The 27,150-nt window shown below is 45.5% G+C and overlaps 1 long non-coding RNA gene across 1 annotated transcript; it reads left to right on the top strand.

The window, feature by feature from the left end:
- The first annotated feature begins 8,094 nt into the window (after positions 1-8,094).
- LOC114806018 lies at positions 8,095-8,777 on the top strand. The gene is made up of 2 exons (XR_003754143.2): positions 8,095-8,325; positions 8,703-8,777. It is a non-coding gene; the product is annotated as an uncharacterized LOC114806018 (long non-coding RNA).
- Positions 8,778-27,150: the final 18,373 nt, after the last annotated feature.

The following is a 27,150-nucleotide window of genomic DNA, read 5'->3' as shown; positions in this document are numbered from 1 at the left end:
CCAGGGTACCAAGACCTGCTTTTCGGTGCAGGTGTATGAGCCTCATTAGAGCTAATAGAGTGGAGACCCTGAAATAATAATCACAGCTCCACGGAGCTTTGAACAAGCAGAAATACCTTGAAAGAGAAGCAGCGTGACCTAGTGGATAGAGCGTGGGTCTAGCAGTCGAAAGGACCTGGGTTCTAATTCCGACTCCACCACTTGTCTGCTGTTTGACTCGGACAAGTCATTTAACTTCTCGGTGCCTCAGCTGCCTCCTCTGTAAAATGGGGATTAAGACTGGGAGCCCTATGTCGGACAGGGACTGTGTCCAACCCGATTTGCTTGTATCCACCACCGAGATTGTTGTCTGGCACATAGGGCGTGCTTAAGAAGTGCCATAATAATAATTATTATTATTATTACTAGATACTGAAGTAGATATAATACGATTAGATTGGATGATTAAATTGTATCTTCCCCAGTACTTAGATCAGTGCTTGAACATGGAAAGCAATCAGTCAGTCAATCAATCATATTTATTGAGCGCTTACTGTGTGCAAAACATTATTGTTTGAGAGAGTACTATATAACAGATTTTCCACCACAAGCTTACAGTCTAGAGGGGGAGATAGACATAAGTAAAAATACATAAATTATGGATGTGTACGTAAGTACTGTGGGGCTGAAGGGGGTGGTGAATAAAGGTGGCAAATCCAAAAGTAAGGGTGATGCAGAAAGGAATGGGAGAAGAGGAATTGAGGGCCTAGTCGGGGAAGGACACTTGGAAGAGATGTGCCATCAACAAGTCTTTATAGGAGGGGAGGGGGATGGTCTGTCAGATATGAAGAGGGAGGGCATTCCAGGCCAGAGGCAAGATATGGGCGAGAGGTCGGGGGTGAGATAGACAAGATGGAGATACAGCGGTAGGTTGATATTAGAGGAGTCAAGTGTGTGAGCTGGGTTGTAGTAGGAAAGGAGGTAAGAGGGGGCAAGGTGATTGAGTCCTTTAAAGCTCTAAACAAATATCACAATTATCAATGTCAGGAAGGAGAAACAGCAAAGCTTAGTGGGAAGAACACAGGCTGGAGAGTCAGAGGACTTTTTTTTTGTATTTGTTATTAAAAAAATTATATTTGTTAAGCACTTACTATGTTGCAGGCACTGTTCTAAGTGCTGGGGTGGATACAGGCAAATCGGATTGGACATGGTCCCTGTCCTGCATGGGACTCATGGTCTCAATTTACAGATGAGGAAACAGAGGCCCAAAGAAGTGAAGTGACTCGCCCAAGATCACACAGCAGACAAGTGGCAGAGCCACGTAGGACCTGCGTTCTAATTCCACCTCTGCCACTTGTAGGCTGTGACCCTGGGCAAGTCACCTCACATCTGTGTGACTCAGTTCCATCATCAGCAAAATGGGGATTCAACCCTTGTTTTCCCTCCTACTTGGCGAGCCCCATGTGGGAACCAGTATATCGTGATTCTACCTCAGCGCTTAGAACAGTGCTTGCCATATAGTAAGCGCTTAAAAAATGCTACGATGAGGAGGAGGAGGATGATGATGATGAACAGCAGCAGCCCTGGAGAGCCTCACAGGACAACGGCGGGTGCACTTCTTCTTTCTGCCGGCAGGGGGAGGGCGCGCCTCTACGCCTGGATGAACGCATCCGCACAGCGCCCCCCGATGTCTGCCGGGGCTAGTGCAGCAGCAATCAATGCCCAAGACGAAGACCCCAAATCCATCCATCGCGGGTATTTATTGATCGCTTACTGTGTGGGGGGCCCTGGACTAAACGCTTGAGAGAGTACAGAAGAACAGAGTTGGTAAGACACGATCTCTACTTGCAACGAGCTTACAGTCTAGAGGAGATGGTAATTGCCTAGTAAAAATAATAATGATATTTGTTAGGAGCTTACTATGTGCCAAGCTCTGTTCTAATTGTCGGGGTGAATACAAGGTAATCAATCAGGTTGCCCCCCGTGGAGCTCACAGTCTTAATCCCCCTTTTACAGATGAGGTAACAGGCACAGAGAAGTGAAGTGGCTTGCCCGACATCACACGGCAGACAAATGGTAGAGCTGGGATTAGAACCCATGACCTTCCGACTCCCAGGCCCGTGCTCTTTCCACTAGGCCACGCTGGTTCTTTAGAGCTGTGGGATCTGTTAAGCACTTACTAGGTGCTGAGCACCGTACTAGGTGCTGGGGTAGATAGTATGTCAGATTGGACACAGTAGGGTTAGAGAAGCAAGGCGGTCTAGTGGTTAGAGCTCAGGCCAGGGAGTCAGAAGAACCTGGATTCTAATCCCTGCTCTGTCACTTGGTCTGTTGTGTGACCTTGGGCAAGTCGTTTCACTTCCTCTGTGCCTCAGTTACCTCACGTGTAAAATGGAACGAAGACTGTGAGCCCTACGTGGGACATGGACTGTCTCCAACCTGATTACCTTACATCCACTCGGGATTTAGTACAGTGTCTGGTACATAGTAAGTGCTTAACAAATACCATAAAAAAAGGAAGTACTTGTCCCACAGGGGTTCACCATCAAAGGGAGTGGCCTGATGAAAGAACAGGGGACAGAGACACCTCTGGCTTCTGGTCCCGGTTCTGTCTGCTGGGTCACCTACAGCAATGCACTTATAGTCCTTGGGCCTCAGTCTTCTCCTCTGAAAGATGGGGTTAAGATGTCTACTCTCCCTCCCTTTTAGACTGTGAGCCCCGAGCTGGTGAAATCTGGGCCGGATCTCTCTTTTTTCACCCCAGTCCTGGCCACAGTGCGATTGCTCAAAATCATTTTGAATGAACTAAGGGGACTTCTCTACTCTTAGACCTGAAAATGGCTTGACTAGGAGTTAGGAGTTGGGGATGGGTTAGTGTGACCAAACCTTAATCTGATGTATCAGTTGTGAGCACTGAGCGCTTACTGTATGCAGATCGGTGCTTTTGGAATTGTACATTCCAAGTGTTTAGTACAGTGCTGTGCATATAGTAAGCGCTCAATAAATACGAATGAATGAATGAATGCTTGGGCTAGTGGCAAGTGCAATCATGGCCAAGGAGTCAAAGGACCTGGGTTCTAATACAGGCTCCGTCTCTCATCTGCTGTGTGATCTTGGGCAAGTCACTTAGCTTCTCTGTGCCTCAGTAGCCTCATCTGTAAAATGGGGATCCAATACTCGTTTTCCCTTCTCCTTAGATTGTGAGCTCCACGTTGGCACTGGCTGTGAGAGTCAGTCAGCAGCGGCAGTGGCCTCAGCAAATCTGGCCATTCTTCCCCACTCCCGACCTTGTCTATCTGCCTCGGCTGGAAAAATCATCACACTGGCCACATGGGGAACTCAAAACCAGTTGGATCCCGGTGCTGGGGACAGTAGCTCTCTTCCTCGGTCTCCCTACTGATCCTGCCCTCACTTTGTCTTCATGAAGCGGGCTCAAAGCCAGAGTCAGAAGCCCCCCTCACTCCCAGGGAGGCTGTGTGAGTGGTGAGATGGAATGTCCCAAAAGTTTGAGTCTCCCACTGAATGCAAGGCATCAATCCTATCTATCTCGCTGCCTACCCTCTTCCACATCCTCCCTCTGGCCTGGAACCCTCCCCAGCATCTGATAGGCGAACACTCTTGCCGCTTTCAAAGCCTTATTAAAAGCACATCTCTTCCAAGAGGGCTTTTCTGAACAAGATCTCATTTCCCATACTCCCTCTCTTTGCCTCATCATCCTTGCACTTGGATTTGCACTCATTCATTCATTTAATCGTATTTATTGAGCGCTTACTATGTGCAGAATACTATCCTAAGCACTTGAAAGTACAATTCAGCAACAGATAGAGACAATCGCTACCCAACAAAAGGCTACCCTTCCCTCACCCCCCAATAATTTATGTCCATATCTGTTATCTATTTATTCATCTTAATGCCTGTTCCCCTCTAGATTGGAAGATACTTGAGTGTAGGGTATGTGGTTACCAACTCTATTGTATTGTATTCTCCCAAGTGCTTAGTAAAGTGCTCTGCATCATCATCATCAACATCATCATCATCAGTGACATTAGTTGAGTGCTTACCTTGTGCAGAGCACTATGTTAAGCACTTGGGAGAGTACAATTCAACATTCATTCAGTCGTATTTATAGAACGCTTACGGTGTGCAGAGCACTGTACCAAGTGCTTGGGAAGTACAATTCAGCAACAAATAGAGACAATCCCTGCCCACAGTGGTTCACGGTCTAGAAGGGGGGACAGAGTTGGTTGACACTTTCCCTGCCCATAATGAGTTTAGAGTCTAGAGGACAAATAAATAAATAAATAAATAAATAAATAAAATAAATGTGATTAATTGATTACTGATTGATAAGTGCTGGGGTGGCGAGTATCTAAGTGCCTGGGGGAATGGACTAATGTGTATGGGTGATGCAGTGGGGTCGGTGATAATAGGATGAGAGGTTGAGAGATTAGACGTAAATGGATAGAACATGGGCCTAAGAGTCAGAAAGTCATGGGTTCTAATCCTGGCTCCGCCACTTGTTTGCAGTGTGACTTTGGGCAAGTCCCTTCACTTCTCTGTGCCTCAGTTACCTCATCCATAAAAGGGGGATTAAGACTGTGAGCCCCATGCGGGACAAGGACTGTGTCCAACCCAATGATCTGACATCCACCCCAGTGCTTAGTACAGTGCCTGGTTTGTAGTAAGTACTTAACAAATTCCACAGTCATTATTACTACTAGTCAGGGAAGGCTTCTTGAAGGAGATTTAATTTTAGTTGGGTTTTGCAAATGGGTAGAACAGTAATCCGTCGGATGTGAATTGGGAGGGAGCTTGTGGGAGGAAGGAGGGCATGGTGAGAGAGACAAGAGCAAGTCCTAGTGACTAGGTTGGTGTAAGATGAGCAAAACGTGTGGGCTGAATTGTAGAGGAAGAGGAACGAGGATAGGTAGTACAGAGAGAGTTGATTGAGATAACTGTCTCTTTCTCCCCCTACCCCACAACTTTCTCTTTCTTGCTTATTTTTGTTCTCCTTTTCTAGGCTCTGCCCCCTTCCCACTAGGAACTCCACAAATCTGATCACTTTAAAGGCGGGGGGCTGGGAGAGGGGATGTCTTCAGGGCTCTGGCCAACTTCACGGAATCAATCAATGGTATTTATTGGGGGCCTTGTGATTGCTGGAGTCTGAAATAAACCTGCTTTTTAAAAAAATGGTATTTGTTAAGCACTTACTATGTGCCATACACTGTTCTAAGTGCTGAGGTAGATACAGGCTAATCAGGTTGGATGTATTCCCTGTCCCACACAGGGCTCACAGTCTTAATCCCTATTTTATAGATGAGGTAACTGAGGCACAGAGAAGTTAAGTGACTCGCTCAAGGTCACAGAGCAGACCTTTTCTTTTCTCCCTCTCTCTGACTTGGTCCCTTTATTCATCCCCTCTCCCAGCCCCACAGCATTTATGTATATAGCTGTAGTTTATTTATTTATATGAAAGTCTGTTTCCCTCACTAAACTGTAAACTCATTGTGGGCAGGGAATTTGTTATTGTTATATTGTGCTCTCCCAGGTGCTTAGTACAGTGCTCTGCACACAGTAAGGGCTCAATAAATATGATTGAATGAATGAATGAACAAGTGGTGAAGCCAGGATTAGAACTAGTTCCTTCTGACTCCAAAGCCCATGTTCTATCCATTATGCCATGTTGTTTCTAGGGCCAGAGAAGTTAAGTGACTTGCAAGGATACAGAAATAGCAAGAAGCACATTCCTGACTTCAAGGAGCTTATGGTTTAATGGGGTAGCCAAACAAAATTTATTAAAAATTACATGGGAAAGGCAGTCTTGTGGGCAGTCCCATTTCACCCTAGTGAAGCCCAGTAAAATGATAATAATTAATAATAAATGTGGTGTTTGTTAAGCTCTTGCTATGTGTCAAACACAGTTTGAAGAGTTGGGGTAGATACGAGATAATCAGTTCCCACATGGGACTCGTAGTCTAAGAGTGGGAGGGAGAACAGTTATTGAATGCACAAGCTACTGATGAGGGAACTGAGGCACAGAGAAGTAATGTCGCTTAGTGGAAAAAGCATGAACCTGGGAATCAGAGGACCTGGTTTCTAATCTTAACTCCTCCCCTTGCCTCCTGTGGGACCTTGGGCAAGTCACTTCACTTCTTTCTGCCTCAATTTCCGCTAGTGTAAAATGAAGATTCTCCCTCCTACTTAGACTGTGAGCTCCATGTGGGACAAGGACTGTTTCTGACCTGATTAACTTGTATCTACCCCAGCACTTAGAATTAGAAGGTTGACACACAATAAGCGTTCAACAAACACCGTCATTATTAACATTCTTCAAAGTCCTACTGAAACTATATCTCCTCTAGGAAGCCTTCCCTGACTCCATTGTATTATACTTTCCTGTGCTTAAAACAGTAGAATGCACAGAGTCAGAATATATCACTGATTGATTTCCCTATTCTATTATCCCTCCCTACTGCATCACTCACACATTTGAGCTCATCGCCCCCAAACACTTACGTTTCCACCTCCACCCCCGGCTATTTGGCATTTATGTCTCTGTCTTCACACTCCCTCCCTGTAATTCATTTTAGGGTCTGTTTCCTTTACTGGATCATAAGCTCCTTGAGGGTAGGGACCGTGTCACCAAATGCTTTGTATGGTAGTCACTCAATCACTTGTTACAATGCACTCAGTGTCTGTCTCTCCCTCTAGATGGCAAGTTCCTTGAGGGAAGGGACTGTTCATTCATTCATTCAATCGTATTTATTAAATGCTTTTTGCCCTGGGTTTTTTAGAAGGATTTTGATTGTGGTCAGACTCCCCACCCCTGGAATGCTTATCCTTGCTGCTTCCTGTATCTGCAGCTCTTGGTATCTGGCCTGAACTTGTAGCTCATTTTGGGAGATTTTTAGGCCATCCTCACAACCGCCAATACGTGGCCTGTTCTCACAATCCCTGGTACATGTGGTCTGATAATAATAATAAAAAATAATGATGGTATTTGTTAAGCACTTACTATGTGCCAAGCACTCTTCTAAGTGTTGGGGTAGATACAAGGTAATCAGGTTGTCCCATGTGGGGCTCACGGTTTTAATACCCATTTTACAGATTAGGTAACTGAAGCCCAGAGAAGTGAAGCGACTTGCCCAAGGTCACACAGCAGACAAGTGGCGGAGCCGGGATTAGATTTGATTAGGGGCTGTTCTCACTATGTATGTATATATATGTGCTGTGTATGTGTAGTCCCTCAAGTACTTAGTACAGTGCTCTGCATGCAGTAAGCACTCAGTAAATATCATTGATTAATTGATTGAACTGGCCTTGGAGCAGGGGATTTTAGGAAATGTGGGGTAGCCCAATCTGGCCTGAGGAATCTGCTTCAGTTTATTCAGGAGTGACTATTCCTCCAGTTTTCTTCGGGACAGACCAGTCTCTTTCCGGTGTTCCTGGTCAGAATTGACCCTGCTCCGTCCGGTATTTTAATTTTGGCACCCATCCTCTCTCCTCCTTGGCTCCCAAGCTGAGTACCACCCCTCGGAAGCACCGAGAAACATAACAGCCCCGGGCCACGTTGGAGGGGAGGATTGGGGCACCCTGGGGGATGTCTGCAAAAGATTCCATATGCTGTCACACCGTTATGTAGCTCACCTTGTGTGATGCGTGTATTGGAATGGACACCTATTACTTCCGGGTCGGCACTTCTCCACGGGGGCATCAATCACCACCCTCGATTATTCACTTTATCCCAAGAGGGTGATCTCATTTCCCCTGCCAGGGCAAAGCTCCCTGCCTCCCGATGGGCCTCCAGGCCCCAGTGCTTTTTCACTACTCTCTTTCTGCTCTTCCAGGTGTTTGTTCCTTTCACAGCTCCCACCATAATCTCTGGCCTGATTTGCACCTAACAAGGCAGGCTCCTTTCCCTCTTCGGGCCACCCTCTCCCTCACCCCGGCCCGCCGTGCTCTTGGGCCCAGTTTGAGGCTGGGGTTGGGTTGGGAACAGGCCTGGGGAAGCCCCTCCTCAGAAGCAGGTTGTACCGAAGATGACTCAGGCTCCAGCCGTTGTCAGGGCAACCTGCGTCGCCTAGCAATGCCGGTCTCCCGGTAACAGCAGTCTCCTAGCAATGGGATATTTTTCCGGGCTCTGGCTAAAGAGCCGGTGGTTATTTTTAGCTCAGCTGCAGATCAATAGGAAGCTGTGTTTTCGGCTGCCGGGGAAGATGATGTTTGGGGAGGGGAATGAGGGCTGGATTTCTCGTCAAAGGGAAACAAAAAAACCCCTCAGGTCACAGAAACATCTCTGCTATGAACCCTGCTGGTGCTAAACCCACTGAGCCTGTCAGATTCAAGGTGACGCCACCCTCCCCTGCCCCTCCACAAGGACAGCTCAAAATTGGGGAGGGGAGGGAGAAGTGGAGGGAGGGCGAGTGGGATCAAGCTGGGGGTGAAGTCCTGTATTTGTATGTTTTTGGTGAAGCGCTTACTAGTTGCCAAGCACTATGTTGAGCACTGGGGTAGAAACAGGGTAATCAGGTCAGAGACAGTCTCCATTCCACCTGGAGCTCACAGTCTAAGGAGAAGGGGGAATAGGTCTTGAATCCCCATTTTGCAGATGAGGAAACTGAGGTGCAGAAGTGATTTGCTCCACATCATACAGCAGGCAAGTGGCAGTGTCAGTATTAGAGCCCAGGCCTCCTGACTCCCAGGCCTATGTTCTTTCTCCACAGAGCCATGCTGCTTCACCATTCTTGGGGTCTCTGTCGCCAGAATAAAATGAGAAAACCTTTAGCTTCAAAGCGAAACAACTGTTATGATTTTGAACCGTTCTATATACGAAGACAGTTAATATAGAAGGAGAACAGCTCTTCAAATCTTCCTCACAACTCACCCCCATAGCAAGGTAGAAGAATAATGGCCCAGGGCGAAACTAAATGCCAGAGGAGATGTACAGTGCTATTCGTTAATCAGTGTACGTATCAACTGTCACTATGTTTCAGTATGATATGAAACTTAAAATTTGAACCTTCGTCAAGGGTGCTTGTGAGGCTGTCACCTCTGAATCAGGGGATGAGTTTCAATCAGAGTGACTTGCCAGAAAAAAGGTCTCTGGTTTTTGGCATAAAGCAGTAGGCTGCACATTCATTCATTCAATTGTATTTATTGAGCGCTTACTGTGTGCAGAGCACGGTACTAAGTGCTTGGAATGTACATTTGGCAACAGACAGAGACAATCCCTGCCCAACAACGGGCTCATTAAGCACAGTATACAGAATATTTAAGGCTATACAGAGTTACTGAGATAAGCCTCTTGGAATGAAATGCAGAGATTTAGAAAGAATGGACAACTCTGCTCAACACATTGATCTTACACCTAAATAATAATAATAATAATAATGTTGGTATTTGTTAAGCGCTTACTATGTGCAGAGCACTGTTCTAAGAGCTGGGGTAAACACAGGGGAATCAGGTTGTCCCACGGGGCTCACAGAGAGAAGAGAAGCAGCATGGCCTGGTAGGTATGGCAAAAGCCTGGGAATCAGAAGGAACTGGGTTCTAATCCTGATACTGCCACTTCTCTGCTGTGTGACCTTGGGCAAGGCACTTAACCTGTCTGTGTTTTAGTTACCTCATCTATAAAATGGGTATTAAGACTATGAATTCCATGTGGGACAGGGACTGTGTCCAACATGATTTACTTGTATCCACCCCATCGCTTAATACAGCATCTGACACAAAGTAAGCACTTAACAAGTACCACAATTATAATAATAATAATGGTATTTATTAAGCACGTACTATGTGCCAAGCACTGCTCTAAATGTTGGGGTAGATACAAGGTAATCAGGGTGTCCCTTGTGGGGCTCACAGTCTTAATCCCCATTTTACAGATGAGGTAACTGAGGCACAGAGAAGTTAAGGACTTGCTTAAGGTCTCACAGCAGGCAAGTGGCAGAGCTGGGATTAGAACCCATGATGTTCTGACTCCCAGGCCCATGCTCTATCTACTACACCACGCTGCTTCTCTTCTCTATTATTACCGTGCTATGCTGTTATTATATCTGCGTTGAGTAAACGAGAAAACCTCTAGCTTGGAAGTGAAAGGGCTATTTCAGCTTTGAACTATTCTGAGTAAAGAAAGTGGCTAATATGAAAGGTGAACAGCTCTTCAAATGTGCATCACAACTCACCTCCTTAGCAAGCTAGAAGGCTATCGGCCAACGCAAAAGTGAACTCTTGAGGTGATGTACGATGCTATTCATTGATCAGGGTACCTATCCTCTATCAGTGTATTATTTAGATGAAATTTAAAATTTGAACCTTCATCCCGAGTGCTTGTGGGATCTCACCTCTGAGTCAGGAGATAAGCATCAACTGGGGTGACTTGACAGAAAGAGGTCTCTGGTTTTTGGAATCAAACACACAGAATAAGTAAGTTTACACGAATTTACTGGAATAAGACTTCTGGAAAGAAACCGAGAGGTTTAGAAAAAATGGACAATTCTGCTCAGTGGGTGGGGGCTGGCCTGCAGAGTTGTTATTGTATCTACATTGAGCAATCAATAGTATTTATTGAGCGCTTACTAGGTACAATAGAACAGAATTAGCAGACATGTTCCCTGCCCATAATTTCAGGCTATCAATCAGTGGTATTTATTGAGTGCTTAATATGTGCAGAGTACTGTTCTAAATGCTTGGGAGAGTACAGCAGAAGTAACAATGTAACAGACCAGAGAGGAAGACGGGCAATAAGAAAAATAAAATAAGTCATTTATAATACATGTTTTAATGATATGGACAAAAGTGGGGCAAATATCAAATGCCCAAAGTTCACAAATCCAAGTGTATGGATGATGCAGAACAAAGGTACACAAAGTTCATTCATTCATTCATTCAATAGTATTTATTGAGCGCTTACTATGTGCAGAGCACTGTACTAAGCGCTTGGGATGAACAAGTCGGCAACAGATAGAGACAGTCCCTGCCGTTTGACGGGCTTACAGTCTAATCGGGGGAGACGGACAGACAAGAACAATGGCACTAAACAGCGTCAAGGGGAAGAACATCTCGTAAAAACAATGGCAACTAAATAGAATCAAGGCGATGTACAATGCATTAACAAAATAAATAGGGTAACGAAAATATATACAGTTGAGCGGACGAGTACAGTGCTGTGGGGATGGGAAGGGAGAGGTGGAGGAGCAGAGGGAAAAGGGGAAAATGAGGCTTTAGCTGCGGAGAGGTAAAGGGGGGATGGCAGAGGGAGTAGAGGGGGAAGAGGAGCTCAGTCTGGGAAGGCCTCTTGGAGGAGTTATTGGGATAAGCTTTTTGGAATGAAATGAGAAGGTTTGGAAACCTTCTTAACACATTATTCTGAGTAAAATGAGAGAACTTTCAGCTTGGAAGTGAAACAACTCTACCAAATTTGAACTTCTCTCTGTACAAAGGCAGTTAATATAAAAGGTGAAGAGCTCTTCAAAACTTCATCACAATGAAATTCCTTAACAAGCAGGAAGACTAATGGCTCAGGCAAAAACTAAGCTCCTGAAGAGATGTGCAGTGCAATTCCTTGGTCAGTTACGTATCATCTGTCACTGTGTTTCTGTATTATATGAACCTTAAAATTGAAAACTTCACCCTGACTGCAAGTGGGATCTCATCTCTGATTCAGGAGCTAAGTTTCTGTCAGTGTGACTTGCCAGAAAGTGGTCTCTGATGTTGGACTCAAGCACTAGATGACATGTTAAATACCCAGTTGAGAATAAATCAGGCTCCACAGAGAAGTAGGGTAAGCCTCTTGGAATGAAATGGAGAGGTCTAGAGACCGAGCTACTCAAAATAATGTTCTTACTTCAATCAATCAATCAATCAGTTGTATTTATTGAGTGCTTACTTTGTGCAGAGCACTGTGCTAAATGCTTGGGAGAGTACAGTAGAACAGAATTGGCCGACGCGTTCCCTGCCCTTAACGAGCTTACGGTCTAGACGGGACGACAGACATTAATATGAAAAAATAAGTAATTTATAATATAGAATTTAGCGATATGTACTTAAGTGCTGCAGGGTTGGGGTGGGGCAAATATCAAGTATTTGAAGGCTGTAGTAGGAGGTTAGTGAGGTGACCAAGGATGGGGCAAGCTGATTGAGTGCTTTAAAGCCAATGGTAAGGAATTTCTATTTGATGTGGAGGTAGATGGCCAGCCTTAGAAGGTTCTTGAGGAGTGGGGAGAGATAGGAGGCCGGGTGGTCAGCGAGGAGGCAGATCCAGTAGTCAAGGAGGGATAGGATAAGTGCTTGGATCAGCATGATAACAGGATGGAGAAGGATGGATTTTAGCAATAACACATCTGGACTTACTGTTATTTTATCTACATTGAATAAAACAAGAAAACCGTTAGGATGGAAGTGAAACAACTGCTCTGGCTTTGAACTGTTCTCTGTACGAAGGCAGTTAAAAAGTGATTAGCGCTTCAAAGCGGCATCACAACCAAATTCCTTAGCAAGCTAATGTCCCAGGAGAAACCTAAACTCCTAGGGAGCTGTACAGTGCAATTTATTGATCCGGGTCAATATCACCTGCCGCTGCGTTTATGTATTCCATGGAACTTAAAGTCTGCACCTTCATCCGCAGTACATGTGGGATCTCACCTCTGAATCAGGAGATGTTTCAATCGGTGTGATTGCTAAAAAGCAGTCTCTTGTGCTTGGACTCAAGCACTAGGCTGCACAGTAAGCACAGAATACAGAATATATAAGGCTACATAAAGTTAATAGGATAATCCTCTTGGAACGAAATAGGTTTAAAGATAAAGAGCTTAAACTGTGTAAACACTATTCTTACACCTAGGTTTGCTGTTGTATCTACACTGAGTAAAATGAGAGTGAGTAAAATGTGTCGGAGAAGCAGCGTGGCCTAGAGGCAAAAGCCTGGGCTTGGGAGTCAGAGGAGATGGGTTCTAATCCCATCTTCACCACTTGTCTGCTGTGTGACTTTGGGCAAATCACTTCACTTCTCTGGGCCTCAGTTACCTCATCTGGAAAATGGGGATTAAGACTGTGACCCCCATGTGGTACAACCTGATTACCTTGTATTTACCTCAGTGCTTAGAACAGTGCTTGACACATAGCAGTTAACAAATATTATTATTATTATTATTAAAACCTATACATCGGAAGGGAAACAACTGTTTAGGCTTTGAACTTTTTCAGTACGAAGGCATTTAATGTAAAAGATGAAGAGCTCTTCAAATCTGCATCCCAAGCCCATTCCTTATTGTCCCAGGGGAAAACTAAATTCCTAGGGGAATGTACAGTGCAATTCATTTATCAAACAAAAATAAATAAATAAATAAATAATGGTATTTGTTAAGCACTTACTATGTGCCAAGCACTTTTCTAAGCACTGGGGTAGATACAAGCTAATCAGGTTGTCCTGCATGGGGCTCATAGTCTTAATCCCCATTTTTCAGATGAAGGGAACTGAGGCACTGAGGCACTGAGAAGTTAAGTGGTTTGCCCAAGGTCACATGGCAGACAAATGGCAGAACTGAGATTAGAATCCACGTCCTCTAATTCCCAAGCCATCTGCCACTGTGTTTCAGTATTATACGGACCTTTAAATGTGAACCTTCATTCAGAGTGCATGTGGGATCTCAACACTAGATAAGTAGATATGTTTCAATAGGTTTCATTTGGCTGAAAGTGGTGTCTTCTGTTTGGACCCCAAGCACTGCTACTGTTCCAGCAGACAACTAAAATCCTGGGGAGATGTACAGTGCAATTTAATTTTCAAATTTGCATATTAATGTCTATCTTCCCCTCTAGACTCTAAGCACGTTGTGGGCAGGGAATGTGTCTGTTATACTGTTGCGTTGTACTCTCCCAAGCACTTAGTAGAGTGCCCTGCAAACAGTAAGTGTGCAATAAATGTGATTGATTGATTGCACCTTCATCCAGAGTGCCTTTGTCATCTCACTTCTCAAACAGGAGATAAGTTTCAACTCTTTGTGACTTGCCAGAAAATGAGCACTGTAGTGGGCTCAAGCAGTAACGTGCACAAGAAGCAACAGTGTACAGACTAGATAATGCTACACAAAGTGGCAAGGATAATCCTCTTGGAACAAAATAAAGGGGTTTAGAGAAAAAGAACCGAGCTGCTCCATATGATATTCTTACACCCAAGTGTGTGGTTACCGCATTTACGTCGAGTAAAACGAATTAACCTCTGGTTTGGAAAGGAAATAGCTGTTACAGCTGTGAAGTCTTCTCTGTATAAAGGCGGTTATTATAGAAGATAATCGGTTCTTCAAATCTTCCTCACAACTCGGCCCCTTAGGAAGCTAGAAATCCAATGTCCCAAGGGAAAAACTAAACTACGGGGTGATGTACAATGTGCTTTACTGTCTATGGGTTTCTGTGTTTCTGTAATCTTAAAATGTGCACATTCGCCTAGAGTGCTGGTGTGATCTCAGCTCTGAATCAGAAGTTTCAATGGCTGTGACATGCCAGAAAGCGACCTCTGGTGTTTGGACTCAAGCACTGGGCCACACAATAAGTGCCATATGCCAAGAAGTCAGTCAGCCAGTCAGTCATATTTGTGTGTTTACTGTTTGCAGAGCACTGTGCTAAGATCTTGGGAGGGAACAAAACAACAATAAGGCTAAGCAAACTGACTGGGATAATCCTCTTGGAATAAAATGGAAAGGTTGAGCAACAAATTGCCACTCATTCATTCATTCAATAGTATTTATTGAGTGCTTACTATGTGCAGAGCACTGTACTAAGCGCTTGGAATGAACAAGTCGGCAACAGACTCCCCAGGCTATTCTTATACCTTGGCGTGAGGTTATTGTATTTACATCAAATGAAAGGAGTAAAACTTCAGTTTGAAAGGGAAACAATTTACAGATTTAAACTGTTCTCAGTACAAAGTCAGTAAATTTAGAAGGTTAAGAGATTCAAATCTTCCCCCATCCTTGCCCTTAAAGGTAGAAGACTGATGGTCCGTGGTCAAACTAAACTCCTGAGGAATTGTACAGTGAAATCCCTGATCAGTGTACATATCATCTGTCACTATGTTACAGTATTCCATGAAATTTAAAATTTTCACTTTGATGATAATAATGATGGGTATTTGTTAAGCACTTACTATGTGCTTAGCACTGTTCTAAGGGCTGGGGGAGATACACGGTAATCAGGTTGCCTCACGTGGGGCTCACAGTCTTAATCCCCATTTTACAGTTGAGGTAACAGGCATAGAGAAGTTAAGTGACTTGCCCAAAGTCAAACAGTTGACAAGTGGCAGAGCAGGGATTAGAACCCACGACCTCTGACTCCCAAGCCCGGGCTATTTCCACTAAGCCACGCTGCTTAGATCCAGAATGCATGTAGTATCTCAACACTAAAGCAGGAGATATGTCTCAATCGGTGTCACCTGCTTGAAAGTAATCTCTTCTGTTTATATCCCAAGCACTAGATTCATTTATATCTACCCCCGGTGCTTAGTACGTGCCTGGCACATAGTAAGCACTTAACAAATACCATTTTTTTAAAAAATACTAAGAAAAAACAGTGAATGGACAATTCTGATTTACACACTAGTCTTCCATTTAGGGGTGCTGTTATTGTACCTACATTGGGTAAAGTGAAAAAACCATTAGCTTGAAAGGCAAAACAACTGATACAATTTTTAACTGTTCACTGTACAAAGAGAGTTAATACCAAAGATAAACAGCTCTTCAAATCTGCATCACAATCCCACTCCATAGCAAATTAAATACACACATCCTAGGGAAATGTAAACTCCTGGGGGAAAGTATTGTGCAAGGCATTGATCAATGTACATATTATCACCAATCCCTGTGTCACTAATATGATTTTTGAACTGCTGTCTGTAACAAAGCAGCTAACCCAAGGGGGCAAACAGCTGTTCAAAACATGTAACAAGCCTGGCACATAGTAAGTGCTTAACAAATACTATCATCTCATCATTATTATTATAACTAATTTCCATATTAAGCTAGAAGACTCAGGGTAAAATGAAACTCCTGAAGAGTTGTACAGTACAGCTCCCTGATTATTGTACAGAGAAGCAGCATGGCTCAGTGGAAGGAGCTCGGACTTGGGAGTCAGAGGTCATGGGTTCGAATTCTGGCTCTGCCACTTCTCAGCTATGTGACTGTGGGCAAGTCACTTTACTTCTCTGGGCCTCAGTTCCCTCATCTGTAAAATGGGGATGTAGACTGTGAGTCTCATGTAGGACAACCTGATGACTCTGTATCTCCCCCAGTGCTTAGAAAAGTGCTCTGCACATAGTAAGCGCTTAACAAATACCAACATTATTATTATTGCATATCATCTTTCACTGTATTCTGTGAAATTTAAAGTTTTCATTTTGATCCAGGGTGCATGTGAGATTTCAACACTACAACAGTAGATAAGTTTCAATTGGTGTCACATGCCTGAAAGTTGTCTCTTCTGTTTGAAACCCAGAGGACCCATTAGGCACAGTATACAGAATAGGTAAGGCTACACAGAGTTACTGGGATATGGGTCCTGGAACACTACAGAAAGATTAAGAAAGAATAAACAAAGTTGCTTAGCACATTCTTCCTAAACTTAGTGTCCATTATTGAATCTAAATTAAGTAAACCAAGAAAACCTTTAGCTTTGAAGGCAAACAGCCAACCAGGTGACTTCAATCAGTGTTAGGTGTCAGAAAGAAAGGGGCTTAGTGAAACCTCTGAGCAAATAATAACCAAACTCACTGGGTAATCTTTCTTTGTATTTAGCATACCTGGACTCCTGTCCTCCTAGAATCCAAGTAATGAAAGCTGTATGATGGGAACCCAACTGGAACTCCCCTGGGATTAAAGTGTAATGGTTAAACCAGTGTTGGAAAATATCCCAAGTAACCAGTCAGGTTAGGCCAGCCTTTTATTTATTTTGTTGCAACAAAAGGGCAGTGGCTATTTGGTAGCCAAAGACAAACAACTGAGAATGAGTCCATCCTTATATTTCCCGCTGGTCCCCCTTCCCTGGGGGACGCAGCACCAAGCCCCTCCTTCTAGTCCGACCCCTCCCCTCAAGTCCCATTTGTTCGTGTGTTGGATTGGCATATCAGGTGCTGCTCCGCCCTTGTTTTTTGTCTTCGTTAGCCTCTCCTTATACACCAAGATCCTTCATTATCGGCTTGGGTCATCCAATGGACACTCTTTGGCTGAAGAAGTTTTCAGCAAAGGCAAGTGTTGGGTTTCAAGGCTATGGGTTTATGGCCAGGAATTCACTGTTGATAGGATTGCTGATAATTTGGGGTCTCAAGGCTGCGGGGTGGCAGTCAGGAATTCACTGTTGCCAGGGTTGCTGATAATTTGGGGTTTTAGGATTACCCTGGTGGTCAGTGATTGGTTGCTGCTGAGGGTGCTGATAAGGTGGATCCTGGCCTTATCAGTCACTGTTTTTCTAGATGGGACTCAACACAATGAATGAGTATACATATTCAGTGACATTAATGCATATAAATGAACTAATCACTATGTAATGATATTTGCCAAGCACTATACACATGATCAGGGTTGACTGCAATTCGACCCTTTGAGTCTGGGTCTGGCACGGACCCTAAGGCCCATACTTAGCGTCAAGCCTAGAGCGTATCTCATGAGCGTCATGTAGGGGCATAAGGTGGGAGTGGGAAGGGTGAGGGGAGCACAGGCGAGACAGGAGACCAAGGCAGCTGGTCAGCAAGACCCAAAAGGCGACGAAAAGGGCAATGCCCATAACTAGGTATCTAAGGACTGTCTGCCCCCAACCCTGTAGATTCAGCCAGGAAAACCAGGAAGTAGGGTCCCACCACCCACGCTCAGTGCGGGCTGCGTGGTTTTCCTCAATCACCCGCTGAAGGCTCTCCAGAACAGAGTGAATCACGCCTGAACGCTCGTTTAAGGTGTAAGTGGTGGATCCAGGCTTCCCCCTCTGCCACCTTCACTGTAGTTTGCGTGATCAGGAGCATCTGGAACGGGCTGTCCCACTTCAGCGTGGTAGGCGTGGTCCTCCGGTGGTTCAGGATCCACGAAATCTCCAGACACGTAGGAATGCAGGTGGCAGTCGGCTGGGTCTGGCTGGTGAAGGGCTCCGGCTTTATACAGTTGCTTCAGGCGCTGCTGGAGAGCTCTGACATAATGGGTTAATTGTTCATCGCCTCCCAGCAGGGAGGTGTAAACAGGTGAAAACTGTTTAGCGATAGGGGCGGGATGTCCAAAGAGCATTTCATATAGGGAGACCCCCAGATCCCTCCGAGGCCGATTCCTAAGGGTGAACAGGACAATAGGAAATGCCTCGGGCCATTTAAGGTGCGTCTCTGCATATTTTCTCCAACGTGGTTTTGATTTCCCGATTTGCCTGTACTACCTGGCCGGAGTTAGCAGGATGATAAGGAGTGTGCAGCCGCCTCTGAATCCTAAGCACTTTTATAACTCTGCTAATTGGGTCCCGATAAAGTGAGGTCTCCTGTCAGTCAGTAGTCACAGGTAAGCCGTATCTGGGGGTGATGTCTCTGAACAACGCATTTCTAACAATCTTGGCTGTGGCTTGCAAGGCGGGGAATGCCTCAACCCAGTGGGTCAACTTATCTACCATCACTAGGGCAAACTGATACTTTTGGCAGCGAGGAAGCTGGATAAAGTCGATTTGCAATGTCTCAAAAGGCTGGTAAACCATTGGATGCCTCCCTTTCCTTAGCTCAGTCCTGGCTTTAGATTTATGGGCCTGACAGGTCTTGCTACAGGTAACTCTTATGGCTACAGGATAAATTCCAAGGGCTACCTATTCCTGCAAAACGGAATCCACCACCCCCTGGCCCTGACAGCAGCCTTTTGAGTGTAATTGGATGCATACAGTCCGGTAGAGGGCTTTAGGAAGGAAAGGCTTTCCCGAGGGGGAGACCCATAACCCCTGTCTCTCCTCTGCCTTATACTTATCTCTCCACTCCTGTACTTCAAGAGGGTCACAGGGAGGGAGCAAGGCCTCTTCTGCTGGTTGGACGACACAGGTGAGGGGTTCGCTGGGGAACCAAAGGGTAGCCTGCCTGGCTGCATGATCCGCTCTGGTGTTGCGCTGGGAGATGGGATCCTTGCCCCTGGTGTGGACTGGACAATGTATGACCAGAATCTGGCTTGGCAGGTGAATCGTGTCCAGGAGTTGTTGGGTGAGATTGGCATTAGCAATTCTGCCTCCAGAGGCAGTGAGGAATCCCCTCTGTTTCCAGAGGGCTACTGTGGCTTGGCATACCCCGAACGCATACCTGGAGTCAGTATAAATGTTGACCGACTTCCCCTGGGCCAGGGTGCAGGCTTGAATCAAGACACGCAATTCTGCCACTTGAGCACTGCCCTGGGTCAGGAAAGTGGCCCACAAGGTATCATTCAAAGTGACAACTGCTGCTCCTGTGTGTTGGCGTCCCTCAAGTATGAAGGAAGAACCATCTATGAACAGAGTCAAGTCAGGGTTCTCGAGGAGGGGTCGGACTGGAGGGAGGGACCTGGTGCTGTGTCCCCAGGGAAGGGGGACCAGCGGGAAATATAAGGATGGACTCATTCTCAGGTCTTTGTCTTTGGCTACCAAACAGCCATTGACCTTTGTTGCAACAAAATACATAAAAGCTTGGCCTAACCTGACTGGTTACTTGGGATATGTTCCAACACTAGCACTAACCAAGTTATTAAATTTAAGCTGCAGGCACCAAACCAGCCTCACATGAGAGACCGGTGATTTTGCTGCTACGTCATATTTATGTCCCTGATGATGACCTGAGAACATCTCCATTCTAAATGCTGAAAAGATAGTGTAAATGTGTTCAGTTTGGCTACACCTTCATGATTATATAATAGTGGGAAAATGTGAAGTGTTTTGTTTTAAGTGTTGAAAAGATTGAATATGTTGGGATTAAGTTCCCCCTCATGTTAGTGTGTGTACAGTGTAGGATGTTTTGAGAACACCAAGGAGTTGAGGTTTGAGGTGGTGCCTATAGGAAGTCTATTCTTTACTCCGCTGCCCAGCTCATCTTCCTGCAAAAACGTTCTGGGCATGTCACTCCCCTTCTTAAACACCTCCAATGGTTGCCTATCAACCTCTGCTCAAAACAAAAACTCCTCACTCTAGGCTTCAAGGCTCTCCATCACCTTGCCCCTTCCTACCTCTCCTCCCTTCTCTCTTTCTACTGCCCGCACGCTCCGCTCCTCTGCCGCCCACCTCCTCACCGTCCCTCGGTCTCGCCTATCCCGCCATCGACCCCTGGGCCACGTCCTCCTGCGGTCCTGGAATGCCCTCCCTCCTCACCTCCGTCAATCTAATTCTCTTCCCCTCTTCAAATCCCTACTTAAAGCTCAGCTCCTCCAAGAGGCCTTCCCAGACTGAGCTCCCCCCTTTTTTTCCCTCTGCTCCCTCTACCCTCCCCCTACACCTCTCCGCAGCTAAACCCTCTTCTCCCCCCTTTCCCTCTCCTCCCCCTCTCCCATCCCACCCCCTCAGCACTGTACTCGTCCGCTCAACTGTATATATCTTCATCACCCTATTTATTTTGTTTAATGAGATGTACATCACCCTGATTCTATTTATTTGCCATTGTTTTTATGAGATGTTCTTCCCCTTGACTCTATTTATTGCCATTGTTCTTGCCTGCCTGTCTCCCCCGATTAGACTGTAAGCCCGTCAAAGGGCAGGGACTGTCTCTATCTGTTGCCGATTTGTACATTCCAAGCGCTTAGTACAGTGCTCTGCACATAGTAAGTGCTCAATAAATACTATTGAATGAATGAATGACTATGTACATGGATGTGGGTGAAGAAGGAAAAGAGTGAAAGGCTTGAAGGGTTAACTCTAAAGAGGTAAGGCTGGAGTGAATTTGAATATAGAGGTAATCTGTACCTAGCAGAAAGGAATGAGCATTTTGAATAAAAATCTAGGCATTTGGGAAGGTGGAGACTGACTTCTTTTCATTTGACAGGAAGAATTGACTTAACCTGTGTTTCTATGTGTAAATGTGTATTGTGTATTGCATGGAGGAATTCCTAACGGAATTGGGAAGCTTCCCAGTGTGGATCGAGCTACCACTTTAAAAGTTCAAAAGGGAAAATGTTTCAAGCAGTGATTAGGTTGCTTTATTGTGACATATGGATCTCTTTATGGGAAAAATTATAGATCAGGTTCCAGTTAGAGCTAGGATTAGAGTTATGGTTAGAGTTTATGCTAGGTCTAGGCCTAGGATTAGGGTTAGGGTTAGGGTTAGGTTTATGGTTGGGGTAAGGGTTAGGATTTGAGATAGGGCTAGGCTGAGGGCTAGGGATAGAATTAGGATTACAATTTCATTAGGGCTAGGGCTTTTTCTTGGGCTAGGATTAGGGTTAGAGTAAGAGTTATGGATAGGGTTAGATTTAGGGTTAGGGTGAAGGTTAGGGTTAGCATTAGTCTTAGGGTTGGTTTTTGGGCTAGGGTTAGGGTTAAATTTACAGTTAGGATTAGGGTAGAGCTAAGGTTAGGGTTACGATTCGAGTTAGTTTTAGGATTAGAGTTAGGGTTAGGATTAGGGCTAGAGTACCTAGGCCTAAGACTAGGGTTAGAGTTAATGTTTGGGTTAGGATTAGGGTTAGGGCTAGAGCTAGGGGTAGATTTAGGGGTTAGGTTAAGAGTTAGGGTTAGAATTTTGGTTAGGGTTAGGGGTTATGTTTAGGGTTACATTTAGGCTTAGGGTAAAATTTATGGTGAGTGTTAGAGTTATCCCTAGCCCAGTGACTAGGCCCTCAGTCTAACCCTGTCCCAAATCCTAACCCCAACCATAAACCTAACCGTAACCCAATTAGAATTGGGGTTAGAGTTAAGAGTCAAGCAGAGGCCTACCCATTCTATTCCTAGCTTCAGCAGTGCCAATGAGTGGAAGGCAGTCTGCTACAAGACATGACTCACCTTGCTGGGCAGCAGCAGCATGGGACAGTCGAGGGTGGAGACTCAAATTTACTGCATGGAAGGAGGCGATGGTAAACCACTTCTGTATTTTCATCAGGAAAACTCTATGGGTTCCATATCAACAGGGACTGCAGATGCAGGTGGGGTTTTCTGGGAGAGATGTGTCCAAGACATCTCTATGGATCAGAGATGACTTGACAGCAGAAGACAAAGACAAGATTTACGTTTAGTTTTAGCACTAACCCTAGGGCAAGGCCTATCGTTAGCGTTAGGGTAAGGTTAGGACTAGGGTTAGGGTTAGGGCTAGGGTTACGGTTAGGTTTAAGGTTAGATCAATTTGTTGCCCTGGGAATGTTGTAGGGTGAATGGCATTCTCGGGTCTGGAAGTGCCCACCTAGACATGTTTCTGCAGCCCCAGGGATTTAGGGTAAATGTTAGCTTTAGATTTAGGTTAGGATTATGGTTAGTGGTAGTGCTAGGTCTAGGGCTGGGGTTATGGTTAGAGTCAGTGTAAGGATTAGGATTATTGTTAGGTTTAGGGATAGGGTTAGAGCAAGGGTTAGGGTTGGGCTAGGATTTGGGTTAGGTTTAAGGCTAGGATTCACGTTGGGGCTGGGTTTCGGGTAAGGGCTAGGTTTCGGGTTAGGGCTAGGTTTAGTGTTAGGGCAAATTGTTTCCCTGGGAGTGTTGCAGGGTGAAAAGCATTCTAGGGTTTGGAAGAGACCACCCACAAGGACACCAAAACATGCTCCTGCAGCCCCAGGGATTTAGGGTAAATGTGAGGTTTAGATTTAGGGTTAGGGTTAGTGTTAGTACTAGGCCTGGGGCTAGGATCAAGGTTAGGGTTAGCACTAGAGAGGGTAGGATTGTGTGTAGGGTTAGTGTTTGGGTTAAGGTTAGGGTTTGCTTTAGAGTTAGCCCTAGGATTAGTGATAGGATTGGGGTTAGGAAAAGGGGTGCAGTTAGGGTTAGGGAGAGGGCTAAGACCTGGCCTATGGCTAGGGTTAGGGTTGAGTTTGGTTTAGGGATAGGTTTAGGATGATGGATTAGGGGTAGGGATAGCTCTAGGGCTCCAGTAAGGTATAGGGATAGGGTTAGGATTATTTTTTGGTTTTGGATTAGGGCTAGATCTTGGGCTAGAGCTAGCATTAGGTGTAGAGTTAGGGTTAGGATAAGGCTTAGGTTTAGGGTTAGGCTAAATTTAGGGTTGGTGTTAGGGGTAGACCTAGAGTTAGGGTTAGGGTTGGGGTTAGAGCTATGGTTAGGATTAAGGTTAGAGTTAGGGTTAAAATTATAGTTAGATTTAGGGTTAGGGCTAGAGTCAGGGCTGGTGTTTGGGCTAATTTTCAGGTTAGGGTTCATGTTAGGGTTAGGGCAAAGGTTAAGGTTAGGGTTAGGAGCAGCGTGGCTTAGTGGAAAGAGCCCAGACTTGGGAATCGGAGGTCATGGGTTTGAGTCCTGGCTCTGCGACTTGTCAGCTGTGTGACTATAGGCAAGTCACAACTTCTCTGTGCCTCAGTTACCTCATCTGTAAAATGGGGATTAACTGTGAGCCTCATGTGGGACAACCTGCTTACCCTGTATCTACCCCAATGCTTAGAACAGTGCTCTGCACATAGTAAGCACTTAACAAATACCAACATTATGTAGCATTTGGGATTCTGCAATGGTTAGGGTTGGTTTTAGGGTTAAGGTTAGGTTTAGGGATAGGATTAGGGTTGGGGCTAGTGCTAGATCTATTTTGAAGATTAAAGTTAGAGTTAGGGTTAGGATTAAATTTAAAGTTAGAGTTTTAAGATTAGTGCTAGGGTAAGGGCTGGTGTTAGGGGGAGTTTTCAAGTTCATGTTTGGTTTAGAGTTCTTGTTAGGATTAGGGTTTGGGTTAGGGCTCAGATTAAGATTAGATTTAGCACTTGGACTGTTGCAGTGGTTAGGGTTAGTGTTAGGGTTAGTGTTGGGTTTAGAAATAGGGCTTGATTAGGGTTAGGGCTAGGGATAAGGCTCAGGCTAGGGTTAGGTTTAGGGTTAGAAATAGGGCTAGGGTTAATTTAGGGCTAGGGTTAGGGTTAGAGTTAGGGTTAGGTTTAGAATTTAGTTTAGGCTTAAGGTCAGGGTTATGGGTTAGAAGTAGTTTTAGGTTAGGATTAGAGTTAGGTGTGGAGCTAGGCCTAGGATTAGAGGTAACCCTAGTCTGCCCCCTGCTCCACATTGTTCCGATCAGCCCTGGTCTCCCGCTTGCCCCCACCTGCTCTGATCTGCCCTAGTCTTTCCTGGCCTGCCCCAGTTTGTCCCTCATCCACCTGGATAGCAGTCCTGTGTGGACCAGGGACCAGATATGATTTGTTTGCTTTGGATTTACCATGACGTAAATACAAGTACCATTTAAAAAAAAAAAAAAAAGGAAAGTGGATTTTGTGGCAGGGCCAGCTCTGAGTTCTGAGTGTGAGGACTGCAAGCACCTACTGCTGTGATTACGTGTGTATGTGCAATTGTGGATTTCTACCCATTTCATTTGTTCCCCTTCCTTGAACTCTCAGCTGCTTTCAACGCTGTTGACCACCTCCTTCTCCTGGAAACACTGTCCAACCTCGGATTTATTGACACTGTCCTTTCCTGGTTCTCCTCCTACCTCTCTGGCTGTTCAATTCTCAGTGTCTTACCAATAATAATAATAAATGGTATTTGTTAAGCACTTACTATGTACCACGCACTCTTCTAAGAGCTGGGGGAGATATAGGGTTATCAGGTTGTCCCAGGTGGGGCTCACAGTCTCAATCCCCATTTTACAGATTAGGTAACTGAGGCACAGAGAAGCTAAGTGATTTGCCCAAAGGTCACACAGGTGACAGGTGGCAGAGCAGGGATTAAAACCCACGACCTCTGACTCCCAAGCCTGTGCTCTTTTCACTTTTCTCTTGCGGGCTCTTCCTCTGCCTCCCACCCCCTTACTGTTAGGTGTGTCCCTCAGAGTTCAGTTCTGAGTTCTCTTCTATTCTCCATCTACACCCACTCTCTTGGAGAATTCATTCGTTCACTTGGCTTCAACTACCACCTCTATGTGGATGTTCTCCAAATCTACATCTCCAGCTCTGTTCTCTCCTCCTGCAACCTCATATTTCCTCCTGCCTTCAAGACATCTCTACTTGGATGCCCTCCCATCACCTCAAACTTAGTATGTCTGAAACAGAACTTCCTATCTTCCCACTCAAACTCTGTCCCTTCCTGACATTCCCATCACTGTAGATGGCACCAACCTGAGCCCTCCTTTCCTCTTCCCCAACTCCATTCTGCATCACCCTGTCTTGCTCTCTTGTGTACATATCTATAATTTATTTGTATTGATGTCTGTCTCCCCTTCTAGACTGTAAGCTTGTTGTGGGCAGGGAATGTGTCTGTTTATTGTAATGTTGTACTCTCCAAGCTCTTAGTACAATGCTCTGCACACAGTAAGCGCTCAATAAGTACGACTGACTGTAAACCCCACTCATCATTTCCAGCACTCATGCATTCACTTAGGTATAGGTTTATACAACTGTGCACTCATTTGCACATTTTATTCATCCCACCTTCAGCCCCACAACACTTACGTACATACCCATAACTTATTTATTTATATTGATGATAGTCTCCCCATCTGGACTATGTTTGCTGTGGGCAGGGAAAGTGTCTACCAACTCTGTTATGGTCAACCTGATCTGATCTGATCCAACCTGCCCTGTTCTGCCCCATCTGCTGCAATTTGCCCCAACCTCCTCCGGCCTGCTCCAACCTGTCACAGTCTGCTCCAGGTTACCCCAGTCTGCTCCAGGTTACCCCAGTCTGCTCCAACCTACCCCAGTCTGCCCCAACCTACACTCACCCAGTCTGCATCACCCAGTCCCTGTCTTTCTGGATTTGCCCCAACCTGCTCTGGCCTACTCCAACTTGCTCAATTCTGCCTCAGCCTGTCCCTGTCTTCCCCAACCTGCACTTGTCTGACCAACCTACCCTGATCTGCCCCAGCCTGCACCATTCTATGCCAGCCTGCTGTGGTCTGCCCCAACTTGCTCCGCTCTGCCCCAACCTACATTGGTCTGCCCCAATATGCCCTGGTCTTGCCCCAGCCTGTCCCTGTCTTCCCTAATCTGTCTGGGTCTGCCCCAACCTCCTCGGTCTACCCCCAAGCCCAATCTGCCCCAACCTTCCCTAGTCTGCCTCAACCAACCCCCATCTGCTCCAACCAATTCTAGTCTGCCTCAACCTCCCCCATTATTCTCCAACCTGCCCCAGTCTATCCCAGCCTGCTCCAGCCTGTCCTGACACAACCTGCCCTGCTCGCCCCAACCTGCCCTGCTCGGCCCAACCTGCCCCCGTTCATGCATTCAAGTGTTTATTGAGTCCTTACAGCATGAAGAACACTGTAGTAAGCACTTAGAGTAAAATAACACAATGCAAAATGTCTGTTCATTGTTATATTGTACTCTCCCAAGCACTTAGTATGGTGCTCTGTAAACAGTAAGCGCTCAATGTGATTGAATGAATGAATGAATATAATAGACACATTCTCTGCCCACAACAAACGAGTCTAGAGGGGGAGACAGGCATTAGTATAAATACAGTATAGATATTCATGTAAGTGCTGTGAGGCTGGGAAGGGGGATGAAAAAGGTAGCAAATCAAGGTGATGGAGAAGGCAGTGGGAGAAGAGGAAAGGAGGGATTATTCAAGGAAGGCCCCTTGGAGGGGGTGTGCCTTCAATAAGTCTCTGAAGGAGGGAAGAGTAATTGTCTGTTGGATACAAGGAAGGAGAGCATTCCAGGTCAGAGGTAGGACGTGGCTGAGAGCTGGACGAGATCGAGGTACAGTGAATAGGCTGGCATTAGAAGAGTGAAGTATGCAGGCTGATTTATAGTAGGGGAGTAGTGAAGAGAGGTAGGGGGCAAGGAAATTGAGTGCTTTAAAGCCAATGGTGAGGAGTTTCTGTTTGAGGTTGAGGTAGGTGGGCAAACACTGGTTTTTTTGAGGAGTGGGGAAACATGGACTGAACATTTTTGTAGAAAAATGATTGAGGCAGCAAAGTGAAATATGGACTTGAATGGGGAGCGACAGGAAGCAGGGAGGCTGACATCAAGGTGGGAGAGGATCAGCGTGGCTCAGTGGAAAGAGCACGGGCTTGGGAGTCAAAAGTCGTGAGTTTGAATTCTGGCTCTGTCACTTGTCAGCTCTGTGACTTCGGGCAAGTCA

Source organism: Ornithorhynchus anatinus, chromosome 21 (assembly GCF_004115215.2).
Source record: "Ornithorhynchus anatinus isolate Pmale09 chromosome 21, mOrnAna1.pri.v4, whole genome shotgun sequence".
Classification (NCBI taxonomy): Eukaryota; Metazoa; Chordata; class Mammalia; order Monotremata; family Ornithorhynchidae; genus Ornithorhynchus; species Ornithorhynchus anatinus.
The sequence above is the reverse complement of the archived record's forward strand: the minus strand, read 5'-3'. Positions and strand labels throughout refer to the sequence as shown.